This window comes from Nicotiana sylvestris, chromosome 6 (genome assembly GCF_000393655.2).
Source record: "Nicotiana sylvestris chromosome 6, ASM39365v2, whole genome shotgun sequence".
Classification (NCBI taxonomy): Eukaryota; Viridiplantae; Streptophyta; class Magnoliopsida; order Solanales; family Solanaceae; genus Nicotiana; species Nicotiana sylvestris.
This window is the reverse complement of record NC_091062.1, coordinates 72172819-72185701: the sequence shown is the minus strand read 5'-3', so window position 1 is coordinate 72185701 and position 12883 is coordinate 72172819.

Here is a 12883-nt window from a genome sequence, read left to right as displayed (position 1 = left end):
TTTTCACCACTTCAGATATGTCTCTATACTCGTTCGAGGACGAACGTTTGTTTTAAAATGGGGAGGATGTAATGACCCGGTCGATCATTTTGAGTGTACTAGCCTCGATCCCCTATTTATTGCCTCCTCTATGTTATATTATGGTTACATAACTTGTCGGGGTGCTTGATTTCAAGGTCGGGAAAGTTTCGGAGTAAAATGGGGCACATAGTCCCTAAGATAGAGGTTTAAGTTATTATAGTTGATCGTAGTTTGACTTTGGTGAAGAAGACTCCAGAATGGAGTTTTGACGGTTCCTATAGCTCCATATGGTGATTTTAGAGTTAGGAGCACGATCGGATGTGGATTTGGAGGCCCGTAGATCGTTTAAGCGTGAATTGGCGAAGTTAGGAAAAATTAAGTTTTGAAAGATTTGAAAAGTTTGACCGAGAGTTGACTTTATAGATATCGGGGTAGGATCCCGATTTTAAAGTTGTAATAGATCCATAATGTCATTTATTACTTGTGTGCAAAATTTGAAGTCAATCGGAGTTGTTTTGGCATGAATTGGCATTAGTTTTGGAATTCGAAAGTTCATAAGTTCTTAGGCTTGAATCGATGCGTGAATCGTGATTCTGGTGTTGTTTGATGTGATGTGACGCTTCGAGCGCATTCGCATGATATTTTAGGACTTGTTGGTATTCTTGGTTGAGGTCTTGGGGGCCTTGGGTGTAATTCGGACCATGTTCGGCACATTTCGGGTCATTGAGGAATAACTGAAGTGCTAGTTTTTCTCAGTTATGGTTTTCTTCTACGCGTTCGCGAAGATGTTCCCGCGTTCGCGTAGAGTATTATGAGATTCTCTAGATGTTTACCCTTCACGTTCGCGAAGAAGGCCATGCATTCGCGAAGGGCCAGGACCTTGTGCACTATGATCGCGGACTAGGATCTGCGTTTGCGAAAAGGAAAGGCAGCCTGGGGTGGGGACTCACGCATTGGTCTATGTATTCGCGAGAAGGGATTCGCAATTGCGAAGCTTGAGAAATTTTGTCACTGTGTTCACGAGTGGATCCTCATGTTCGCGTAAGAGTAAATATAGGCAGTAATATATTTGTGGTTCACGAACGCGAGGCATTTTCCGCGTTCGCTAAGAAGGAATCCCTAGGCAGCAGAACTTAAGTTTGAAATCGAGGGTTTACTCCATGTTTAACATTTTGGACTTAGAGATCTCGGTTTAAGGCAAAATTTCGAGGGATTTTCAGAGAGATCATTAGGGTAAGAATTCCTAACTCGATTTTGGTTTAATTAATCGAATCTATCACTGTTCTTATCATGTAATTAAGGATTGGAGTTGGAAAATTGGGGAAAAGTGGTTGAACTTCTTAGCCTAAATTTTTGAGTTTTGAAAGGCGAAAGAGGTTGGATTTGAATAATTCTTGTATGTTTGGACTCGATATCAAATGGGTGTTCCATTTTTGTAATTTTGGTCGGGTTCCGAGACGGGGGCCCGAGGTTTACTTTTTGGGTTGATTTTTCAATTCTTTGTAAAGATCATAATTTCATTGTTTGAATTAGTTTTCTATAGTTATATTTATTGTACAAAATTGCTTTGACTAGATTCGTGTCGTTCGGAGTTCGAAAATCGAGGGAAAGGCCTTCTAGTTGATTGATTTAGTGTGATTTGAGGTGAGTGACTTGCCCAATCTTGTGTGAGGGAATTAGCCCTTCAGATTTGGTATTGTTTTGATAAATGTGATATGTGAAAGCCGTGTACGCAAGGTAAAGAGTGAGTACATGGACTAAGTGTTGAAATTTCCAATTTTTAGCTATGTAGATTTCTTTCATGCTTTAATTGAGTTACTTTAACATGTCATAGACATCATATTTAGTCTAGTTCCACATGTCTACTTGTCCTATCTCTTACTTGCTAATTGCTCTACTTGTTTAGCTGAAATTCTTATTTTCTTATTCCTTATTCATTATTTAGCTGTTGAATTCTTACTTGAAATTGCTATTTCTTGGAATATCTTGTTGTTGAAATTGGTATTGAGTTGCAAAGGTCGTGATTTCCTATTGAGGCAAAGTGTTAAGTTGTGAAGTATCATTCTGTTGAGTTATTCATTTGGTTATTATTGTTGAGACTTTGTGTACATTGTGGTTGAGTCGTGGGCTCCTTATTGTGAATTTCTATTAATTTTTTGGTTTCTTTGGCAAATTATGACATTGGGCATTTGAGGTGTAATTTGTGACACATTATGATATTGATAGGCATGCGGTGGTATAAGGTGTGGGTGTTGAAATGCATGCGGTGATATAAGGTGCGCTTGATACACGTGGCTAGTAGGGGAACTACTAAAAGCCATACGCTGTGATAAGGTGGGCTAAAACGTGAGATGATATTTCAGGAAAATGATTTTCAAAACCAAATGTAAAGGCTCCCGCGGTCATATAAGGAAAGATTGTGATTTGAGACTACGAGGTGGTACCTCGGTAGTGAACCTTGTTGATATTTCCCCATTCTTTTGTACTTGTCTTTTATCGTTGTTTTCTCAACATACTATTAATTGTCTTTCTCTGTGTTGCACTATTTTCTTAGTTCTGTGTAGATAACCTTGTTATACTATTCGTTGTTTTAATTTCATTGATGTCTGCCTACATTTGTTTAGTCTTTTATTACTTCCAGTAGGGCCTTGACCTGACCTCGTCACTGTTCTACCAAGGTTAGGCTTGGCACTTACTGGGTACCGTTATGGTGTACTCATGCTACTCTTCTGCACGTCTTTTTGTGCAGATCCAGGTACTTCTTACCAGCCTAGGCATTAGTTGGGATTCTACTGTGGAGACTTCAAGGTATACCTACCGGCGTCCGCAGGCCTCAGTGTCCTCCTCTCTCTAGATCTCTCATTTCATTATCCTTTATATATAGACATGATGTATAATATTATCTAGTATTCATAATTAGAGTTTGTTACTTGTATTTCACTGGGTCTCGGAATTGTATATGCTGAATTGTGAAGTTGGTTTTATAAAATTGTTGAGTTTGAGAATTATATTTAGTATTATTTCAATTAATTTGCATGTTGTTAGGCTTACTTAGTCTTTGAGATTAGGTGCCGTTACGATATCTTATGGAGGGAAATTGGAGTCGTGACATAAAAAAATACTTTTTGTACATCAGCAACAAAAACAACAGCATCACACCTAGTATTATCCCACACGGTGGGGTTTAGGAAGGGTTACGCAGACCTTAACCCTACCTTTTGAGGATAGAGTGGTTGTTTTCAATAGACCCTCGACTCAGGATAGTATAAGCACCTCAATAATGAAAATATAAGCAAGAAGGGACAGTATCAAAAAGCCATATAAAGGTAAAATAAAATAACAAGACAGTAAAGTGATCAACAATAAAAGAAAACAACGGTTAGTCATAAAAACCTACTACCAACAAAAAACGAGACTGAGTGCCAATACTAATGTTATGAACACTCTACACTACCTACTCCACTATCCTAATTCTCGACCTTCATACCTTCCTATCAAGAATCATGTCCTCGGTCAGCAGAAGCTGCGCTATGTCTTGCCTAATCACCTCTCCCCACCTCTTCTTTGGCCTACCTCTACCTCTCCGTAGGCCCTCCAATGTCAACCTCTCACACCTTCTCACCAGGGCATCCATGCTCCTCCTCTTCACATGATCAAACCACCTAAGTCGTGCTTTCTGAATCTTGTCCTCAATAGAGGCCACACCTACCTTATTGCGAATAACCTCATTTCTGATCCTATATGACCTGGTATGCCCGCACATCCATCTCAATATCCTCATCTCTACTACCTTCATCTTCTGGACATGAGCAATCTTGGTTGGCCAACACTCATTCCCATACAACATCGTTGGTCTGACCATGACTCTGTAGAACTTACCCTTAAGTTTCGGAGGTACCTTCTTATCACACAAAATACCAGAAGCGAGTCTCCATTTCATCCATCCTGCCCCCAATAGGATGTCTGGCATCTTCATCAATCTCCCCATCCCCCTGAATAATAGACCCGAGGTTCTTAAAACTTCCTCTCCTAGGGATGACCTGCGAGTCCAGTTTTATCTCCCTTTCCCCTCCTAGAGTCTCTCCACTGAACTTACACTTTAAGTATTCTGTCTTGGTCCTGCTCAACTTGAAACCTTTAAATTTCATGGTCTGCCTCCATACCTCTATTTGTGCGTTCACACTGCCTCGCGTCTCGTCAATCAATACAATATCATCTACAAATAGCATGCACCACGACATCTTCCCTTGGAAGAGGCGCATCAATACGCCCATCACCAGAGCAAATAAAACGGGCTGAGTGCTGGCCCCTGATGCAACCCCATCATAATCGGAAAATGGTCCGAGTACCGGAAAATGGTCCGAGTCTCCACCCACCGTCCTCACTCGAGTCTTTACTCCATCATACATGTCCTTAATCAATCTAACGTAGTCAACAGGTACATCTCTAGCCTTCAAACATCTCCACAAAATCTCCCTCGGAACTTTATCGTACTCCTTTTCTAAGTCGATGAATACCATATGCAACTCCTTTTTTCTCTCCTTATACTGCTCCATCATGAAAAGAAAATACTCATTTTGTTGAAATGAAAGAAAATACTTTTTCTATATCATGAAAAATAATACTTTTTTGTTAAAATAAAAAAAATACTTTTATATATCATGAAAAGAAAATACTCATTTGTGAAAATAAAAAAAAATCTATCTATAACATGAAAAGAAAATACTATTAATAATATTTTTACTAAGGGTGGGGTTGGGGCAGGGGTTGAGGTGGGGTAGGTGGGGCAAGTTTAGTGGGGATGGGTTGGTGGGGATGGGGAATAGGGTGGGGAAGGTTGAAAAGAATTTTGGAAAATATTTTCCCTTTTTTTGATAGGGAAAACATTTTCCTCCAATTAGAGGAAAACTAGTTTATGAGAAAAATATTTTCCAAAACATTTAAGCCAACCAAACATGGAAAACTTGACAAACATTTTTCGAAAAATATTTTCCTTCATACCAAATACACCCTCCATCAGTCGACAAATTACGTCAAAAAGAAAAATAAGATGATCCAATTCCAGATAACCTTCTTCGGGCAGAGTTGATGATGTAGAACCAGAGAAAGAAAGGAAAGAATAGTGCGAGATATATGAAAAAAGTCATCGAAGTACAAGAGGAAAACTGGAACAATCTAGTGTAGTCCAAACAAAGATTCATAGAACAGGAAACTCAAAACAAGTTAAGACGCTTAAAAGAACAAAAGTTTTATATCTAATTAAGAGATAAAAGATAAAACTAAAAGGATAATGTCAAGGGTGGAGTCTAATGTAAGGACAAAATCTCATCTAGAAAGATTTGAGCATAATCTAAAATTCAATATAATAATATAAATTAATATCTATAGAAAGAGTTGTACAACATTTTATCTCAATTAATTGTGCTATAAGATCTTCAAACTCTCTTAGAAGTTGCATAATTCTCTTTGTACAACTACCTAAGTATGTACTCTCTCTCGAGGAGTACACACTAAAGAGGCATGGTCAATTGATGGCTATTCAATCAACAGAAACAAACACGTAGTTGAACAAATAGATAAATTCAAAGGCTAAATTATATTAAAACATAAGAAGAATTAATCCTACAAAAGGTTCTATCAAAACTCTAGATAACAAATTAGCTATTCATAAAAGTATATGACAACACAATACTCAAATTCATAACCAACAATAAAATAGGAAAAGAAAAGGGGAAAAACTCGTAGTTGAATCTTCCTCCTTGATCCTAGCATGTTCTTGCCTCCAAGGGTGTTGTCTAACCCTAAAGTAGTGTCTCCTCCCTCAAATTTGTATTTTAAGATGTATTTATATCACTTAGGGTTGATGAGGGACGGAATTTTTCAATCCAACTTCGGATGGGAGAAGCTGGAATCTGCTTCTGACTTCGCGCAGCGTGCGACCTTTGACGCGGATTCAGCTTTTGAAATTCTTCCATTTCGCAAAGAGATCAGTGCTTTTGATTCGCTTCGCTGTTTTGTGCCTTCACTTTTCTCCTTTTTTGCATCCGTCTTCATGCCACGCACGAGAATAGACGAGCTCCCAATCCTTCAATTTCTTCTTTTTCTGTTGAATTGTCATCTTTTGATCATTTATCATCCAAATTCGTTCCTACATATAAGAAATACTTAATGAGTATATTTCACTTCAAAAACCATGTAACTCTCGCGACTCACACAAAAACTAATATGCAAATATACTCAAAAATATGCACTTTTCATCATTTATCAACACCCCACACTTAAACTCTTGCTCGTCCTCGAGCAACTTAAAATTAAGTGCATAGGCAAGAAATACATTTCAAAACATACTCAAGCATCACACCAATGACAATGGTTTGTATCAACGGTTAGAACTCAACATATGCACTCTACATACATTTCCTCAAGTTTTAAACTCATGCCAAGATTATTTAAAATATTTGTGTGACTCTTCTAACATCCTAGCCTCAAATATTAACTCCACTACATTCCTCTTTGTGACTCGCTTATTGTGCAAACTAAAGATACGAGTTCCTTGCCAATTCATTGTAAAGCATGTGCCCTCACCAGCAAAACAAAGAGAGTAATCCGTCCGCACACTCAAATATGAATACAAGTATAATTTAAGGACTCACATAATGAAGGAATTCACTCACTCTCGCAAAGAAACTCATATGCCCCAAAGCTCGTACCATAGGCTTGCCCATAATGTAAGTCTCTACTAATTTAAACTCGCAAATTCTAGGATTAATTAGGTTTTCATGGGTTGTAATGTAGGCTATTGACGGATAGGATAGATATGAATAATAGTTACTAACCCTCCTAAGCACTTTTAATACAACACATATTAACTTTTAAGCACATCCTCTTCATGATCACTCAACATATTGCTATGAAACCGTAAATAACGTAGCCCATTGACTTTAAGCACATCTACATAATCACTAGCACATATCATAGTGAATTGGAGGATTTTGTTTTTTTAAATCTTTTCAACACCCTCCATAAATTAGTATTTCCAGCTAGTGGCTTTCTCCATATACACATGCACCTTTTGGCCTTTCTATGGTTCCACTCAAAAACTACCAAATCTCTTTTCCATTACTAGCGATTTAAGTGCTCTGGGAGGTAAAGGTTCAACAATATTTCATTAAGAACAAAAGGGATTCATCTTATAATGTGGGTACCAAAGAAAAGGTTTACAGGCTCAAATGTGCTAACAAATGATAATATTTTATCACTGTTAGGCAAATAGACTGAAGGATCAATCAAAGAAATGCCTATATCATTTCCTAAACTCACAAGACTTTATTTCGCTTCGACTCACACACGTGGCAAATTCTAGACTAACAAGGGATGTCACAGAGTACAACCAAAATCTCACCTCACACAATGCACATGACTTACTCAGGACGGCTCACACCCCACTCTCAAGTTAAAGCAACTAGTACAGTCATGAAATAATCCAAACACTATGAAGTAAAATCAGGAGTCAATAGACGAGCCCAAGCATCAAAAGAAACACATACATTCTCAAGGCATATAGTCACAAGAATTAAGAAGAAAGTACTTAGTGAAAATGCTCGAGCTCTAAGCCCTAACATAAAACATGTCAAAAAGCATAGATACTCAAGTTCTTCCCATTCCATTATCAGTTGGAAAAACATTCTTTAGACTTTAAACTCTCAAGAAAACTGTCTAGGAAGACCATCGTTGGGAAAAGTCCAAAACTTTTTGAAAATTCTACTTGAAAAGAAAAACTACTACCTGGTTCAAATGTCAGCCCTTGGAAAAGAACCGTGGCCATAAGAAAAACCAACAGGGATAATTTCTACCTAATTTTCTTTTGACTTTTTTTAACGCGCATAAAATAATGCAATTAACATAGAAAACTACCCAAACAGTCTCTTCACCCACACTTTAAAATTGTGCATTGTCCCCAATGCACACCATAAATAACAAGAGGGTGACAGAAATTCCCAGGTAGGCCAAAAGCCGAAGCATCAACAGCTCATGGGATACTCAGACTTCTCCCAAGCTTGGTCCTGCGTGCAGGTACCTCATACTTAGTTTCAACCATCTGGTTTGCTGTTGCATTCTTCCAATAGCTTTGCTTTTCATTCTCCTAGAAAATCAAAAATTGACACTACAAAAATAATACAATTAAAAAAATAATAATAAAAAATAAAAATAAAAAGCAGTAAAGCTGGGTTGCCCCCAACAAATGCTTGATTTAACGTCGCGGTACGACATGAATCACTTTCTGCCTCCACCTTGAGCTTATGAATTGAATCCCAAGTTTTGCTTCAATCTTATGATTATGCTCTTGGGGCGGTACAAATTCTTGTGAGCCAAAAATTAGATAAAGTCTTATGCACTTTTTGGCTCTCGACCGAGGAGTGTCACCTTACCTAGACGGCCTTGAGAATTTCAAAATTTAAGGCTCATCTACCTCTACCTTTGAAATCCTTTTTATGCTCGTAAGGATCCATTCCCTTTTCACCATCTGAACATAATGTAGAGAAGTGTTTGAAATGAGGTCCAACACGCTCAAATACATGAACTTCATGATTTTTGACCTCCTCAAAATCAATCACACTAGAGTCAACTAAATTTGTATCTTCAATGTCCTTGGTTGACTCTAGTGTTACTTCTTGAACATCGGAATCCTCAAATTCTAGTTGGATAGATTGTTGGTGTTCTACTCTAACCTGCTCCATTAGAACCTCAATTTCAATGTCTAATTCATGTTCTTCTTGACTTTTATTGTCACGCCCCAACCTCGGGAGGCGCGACCAGCGCTCAATCGAGTGAACCCAACTGAGCAAGCCTTAACATACACTTTCTACCCAACTTAATACGATTAAGGAAACAATGCTTTCGTTTATTTAGACAATAGGAAAGATAGTACATTCAACATTGTTGGTTCATTTTATAATACAACCTTAAACCGTAGTTAAGTTTCCAAGATTCCATACGATTACACTTTAGAGAAGCAAGAGTTATAATTACAACATAGTTCATAAACCCATCCAACACCCGTACATAACCCACACATACGTCTACGGAGCCTCTAAGGATACAAAAGACAAGTGTGATAATGTCGGCAACAAGACTCCGGCTATACCTCAAAAGTGGAAGTCCATAACGAAAGATGTGCAATATAACCCCCTTGAAGGAGAAAGGGGCTCACCAAGACTTTGAGAAGAAGGTACTCCGCTACGCGCGATCGGCCCTATCCGTAATGGAGCCACCTACATTCATTTAAAAATGTAACGCCCCTGGCAAAAGGGACGTTAGTACCATTGAATAGTACTAGTATTTATAACTAAACATCATCTAGTTAGAAAGAACTTTCATACAAAAATAAGGAAATCACAAGTATAACTCAAAAGTTTTAAACGATCACACCATTATCAAGGTAAAAGAATCATACAATTTTCACATCATGTTTCCATAGCTTTTAGTTTGGGACATTTCATACTGTTCAACATTGTTCACAATACCACCGCTATCTTGAGCGGAGTTCGATCACGACCCGATCGACTAGGTTGCCTCATTTGAGACATATACTTCAATCACCATTTCATTTCCTTTTTCCGAAATTCAATATCAGCACATTACCACCATGTGTGCGGTATGGTATCCGATCACGGCCCGATCGGCTAGGCCGCCTTACCTAGGCGTTGTTCCTTTCTCATTAATCATCACATTTGAATCTTTATTTCACATCTATCATATCAACGCATTGGCACTTAGGGCCACAATTATCACATCATTTCCACTTTCAATGTTAGGCTTGTAATTTAGGATAATATGTGCACACAAGAGCAAATAAAATTGTAAGCATAGTGAGACTTCACATAGATGGCACAATATATGCAACTTCAATCTCAATTTAAGGTCTAAGCATTTCAATACTTGATTCATATTCCTTGCACATTTTCAAGTTATCAAGAATAGCACATTAATCATATTGAGATACATCTTTCACGCATATAAGGTCGCAATCCCAAATTCATGTGAAACAACAATCAATACAATAATTCAACTTTAATCTTACCGTATTTACACAAATACTGACGGAGCTCAATTTCTAAAAGACGGGGTTTTAGCCATACATACCTTTCTTGAACTTTCCTTTAATTACTACGATATTTTGGAAATTGTAGCAACTTCAATCTATTTTGAGACATAACAAAATTGAACACAAATTACGAAGATATTCATAATTCTAGCTCATTTGAGAATTTTATCAAACACAATGAGTGCGTTAAATCTTTAAGGTCCTTTTATAGAGGATTTCATCAACCCACAACTCATACTTTACCATTTCTAGCTCAACAATGTTCCTACAACCTTTGACAACACTTGCAAGCAAGATAACAACTCCAATACCCACAAACATTATTGATAATTACCGTAACTTCTGGATTTGAAAAAGGAAGCTTTTCCAAGCCCGAACAAAATCAAAAGAACTGATCGCTTTCTACAATAACAAAATAGTTATCTACTAGCCATGTTTTTTTTCTGTGTTAATGTCGTATCATCTTTAGCTAAATTCTAAATTAAAGGTTAGGGTATAGAATCTTACCTCAAGGATGAAGACCTAGTGTAATTTTCCTTGTTAATCCTTCAAGATTTAAGCAAGAGTTGTAGAAGAATTGATGAGGGATACTTTCTCACTCTAGGGCACTCTCTCACTCTAAAAATATCTGATTTTTGCTCAAGAAATGGTCCCTTGAATCTATTTGACGAAAGGAGGTCATTTTATAACAAAAGCCTGATTTTTTACACAGCCGCGCCATGTGGGTCGTCGCATGGGGCGCCGCGGTTGTGAAAAATGTGCTCAGAAAACGTTTTTAATGCTCTTTGTACCTCCCCAGAGGCGCGCCGCATGGGGCGTCGCGGTAGTGTAAAATTCTGCGCTGCTTTTGGTAATTTGGTCATAACTTCTGGAAGGAGTGTCCGAATGACGAACGAGTTGAAGTATTAGAAACTAGGCTTGAAGATCTTTCATTTGATAGGTTGTACATCCCATAACTCCTTAGGATATGTATATATGCTTGCCTTATACACTTATTATTATATAAAATTGATATACATCATGTTAATAGTCATCGTCTACACACAAAATTATATAATTATCGCACGTCAACTTTCTTAATAGTTCTTAAATACTTCAAATTTTTGGGCTGTTACATTCTCCCCCACTTAGGATCATTCGTCCTCGAATGATAAGTGGAGTCAATCTGCAATTACTTAGCATAAATTATCTCTTTTCTCACACATCTTTAACTCCCAAATTTTGACTAACTCCTAAATTTTTCAGAAATTTCGGCAGAGTTTCCCTTATAACTAGGCCTATCCACCTGTCAGAGAATCCCAGAAACATACCGCAACAACATATATGTGATCAAATGACGCAACAGAACATAAAACAACACCAACCGTAGCCCCATAATGAACATATAATTAGAAAGGAATTCCTTTACATTAGCTGAACAATAGATACAAAATTTATGTGAAACAACTTCATAGAACTATTTCATTGCTATTCAAACAAACGGGGGTACTTCTTTTTCATTTCTTCCTCAGCTTCCCAAGTGGCTTCCTCAATTTGCTGGTTTCGTCATAACGCTTTCACGGAGGCAATTTCTTTATTTCTTAACTTTCAGACTTGCCTATCAAGGATGGCAAATGGAATTTCTTCGTACGATAGCGGACGAATCTCCAACTACCTTCTACAACATGGACACATGGAAAACCGGGGGTACTAATGACATCTCAGGTGGTAGTCAAGCTTGTACGCCACCTGACCAATCCTTTGAATGATTATGTACGGCCCAACATATCTCGGACTTAACTTTCCTTTCTTTCCAAAATGCATGATTTGTATCTTCAATGTCCTTGGTTGACTCTAGTGTTACTTCTTGAACATCGGAATCCTCAAATTCTAGTTGGATAGATTGTTGGTGTTCTACTCTAACCTCCTCCATTAGCACCTCAATTTCAATGTCTAATTCATGTTCTTCTTGACTTTTATTGTCACGCCCCAACCTCGGGAGGCGCGACCAGCGCTCAATCGAGTGAACCCAACTGATCAAGCCTTAACATACACTTTCTACCCAACTTAATGCGATTAAGGAAACCATGCTTCCGTTTATTTAGACAATAGGAAAGATAGTACATTCAACATTGTTGGTTTATTTATAACACAACCTTAAACCGTAGTTAAGTTTCCAAGATTCCATACGATTACACTTTAGAGAAGCAAGAGTTATAATTACAACATAGTTCATAAACACATCCAACACCCGTACATAACCCACACATACGTCTACGGAGCCTCTAAGGATACAAAAGACAAGTGTGATAATGTCGGCAACAAGACTCCGGCTATACCTCAAAAGTGGAAGTCCATAACGAAAGATGTGCAATATAACCCCCTTGAAGGAGAAAGGGGCTCACCAAGACTTTGAGAAGAAGGTACTCTGCTATGCGCGATCGGCCCTATCCGTAATGGAGCCACCTACATTCATTTAAAAATGTAACGCCCCTGGCAAAAGGGACATTAGTAGCATTAATAGTACTAGTATGTATAACTAAACATCATCTAGTTAGAAAGAACTTTCATACAAAAATAAGGAAATCACAAGTATAACTCAAAAGTTTTAAATGATCACAGCATTATCAAGGTAAAAGAATCATACAATTTTCACATCATGTTTCCATAGCTTTTAGTTTGGGACATTTCATACTATTCAACATTGTTCACAATACCACCGCTATCTTGAGCGGAGTTCGATCACGACCCGATCGACTAGGTTGCCTCATTTGAGAC